The following is a 2,060-nucleotide window of genomic DNA, read 5'->3' as shown; positions in this document are numbered from 1 at the left end:
CAAATTTTCGATAATCCATTTTTTGAAGCCGACCTCACAATTGAGAATCCGGAGGATATTCAGGGACAATTCAGAGATCCTGAACCACTAATCATTCCTCCTGAACCACAAATCACTCATCCAGAAATTGTCGAGGAAGAAACCATTAAGTCAGAATCCTCTAGTGATTTAGATTCAACAAATTTAATCATGGAAAATCTGGAACCTTTAAGTATGGAAGATCGAATGCGAGCTAAACGCACTGGCCAAGGTCATGCAATTACTCAACCAGATATTAATGCGCCAGATTATGAAATCAAAGGACAAATCCTACACATGGTAACTAATCAATGCCAATTTAGTGGTGCGCCGAAGGAAGATCCAAACGAACATCTTCGAACTTTTAATAGGATCTGTACTTTATTCAAAATAAGAGAAGTGGAGGATGAACAGATATATCTCATGTTATTTCCCTGGACTTTAAAGGGAGAAGCCAAAGATTGGTTAGAATCGTTACCTGAAGGGGCGATTGATACATGGGACGTTTTAGTTGAAAAATTTCTTAAATAATTCTTTCCGGCATCTAAAGCCGTGAGACTTCAAGGAGAAATAGTTACGCTCACACAAAAGCCAAATAAAACTCTATATGAGGCGTGGACAAGATTTGGAAAATTGTTAAGAGGATGTCCGCAACATGGTCTAGACACTTATCAAATAGTACAAATATTCTACCAAGGATGCGACATCACTACAAGAAAAGACATCGATATAGCAGCTGGTGGTTCTATTATGAAGAAAACCGCAACTGAAGCTTACAAAATTATTGATAACACTGCTTCCCACTCACATGAGTGGCATCAAGAAAAAGATATCGTTAGATCATCTAAAGCGGCTAGAGCCGATTCTAGCCATGACTTTGATTCCATTTCCGCAAAGATAGATGTTGTCGAGAGACGAATGGAAAAGATGACTAAAGATATTCACTCAATACGAATTAGTTGTGAGCAGTGTGGAGGACCACATTTGACAAAAGATTTTCTCAGTATTGAACAAACAATGAAACAAAGAGAGAATGTTTCATACATGAACCAAAGGCCAGGAAATAATTATCAAAATAATTATCAACCGCCAAGACCAATCTACAATCAAAATCAGAATTATAACCGAAATGTTCCATACAATAACCAACAAGGTCCTAGCAATCAACAAGTATCCAACAATACTTACAATCAGCAAAGACCTATTTTTCAAAACAAACCACCACAAACCGATGATAAAAAGCCAAATTTAGAAGATATGATGTCGAAGCTAGTTGAATCTCAAACTCAATTTTTTTATATCTCAGAAACAAACCAATGAACAAAATGCTCAAGCATTTAGAAATCAACAAGCTTCTATTCAAAATCTGGAACAAGAAGTAAGCAACCTAGCAAGGTTGATAGGTGAAAGAAAATCGGGAAGTCTACCTAGTGATACAAATGCTAACCCCGGAATGAAACAGCTAAAGTCATTACCACAAGAAGTGGTATTACACTTAAACCACCTGAAATACCTGTAATTTCTGATGACTCTATTCCTACTCCACAAGAACCACAACCTGAATAAGATAAGGAAACAGAACCGGTAGTTGAAAAGGTTAATGAAGATAACACAGTTAAGGCTAAACCTTATGTTAAACCATACCAACCACCACTTCCTTACCCGAGTAAAATGAGAAAAGAAAGACTTGAAGCCGAGCAATCCAAATTCTTGGATATGTTTAAACAAATAAATGTAAATCTTCCTTTCATTGATGTGATATCAGGAATGCCAAGATATGCCAAATTCTTGAAAGATCTAATCACAAATAGAAAGAAAATGGAAGAACTATCGGCTGTTGCTATGAATGCTAATTGTTCTGCAGTGTTGTTGAATAAAATACCAGAAAAATTATCAGATCCAGGAAGTTTCACAATTCCATGTTTTCTGGGTAGTCTTAGTTCAATAGAAGCATTAGCAGACTTATGTGCTAGTATAAATTTAATGCCATATTCATTATACGCTAAACTAGACCTTGAAGAATTGAAACCAACACGAATAAG

This window comes from Rutidosis leptorrhynchoides, chromosome 5 (genome assembly GCF_046630445.1).
Source record: "Rutidosis leptorrhynchoides isolate AG116_Rl617_1_P2 chromosome 5, CSIRO_AGI_Rlap_v1, whole genome shotgun sequence".
In the NCBI taxonomy this organism is placed as follows: domain Eukaryota; kingdom Viridiplantae; phylum Streptophyta; class Magnoliopsida; order Asterales; family Asteraceae; genus Rutidosis; species Rutidosis leptorrhynchoides.
Note: the sequence above shows the minus strand (reverse complement) of the source record.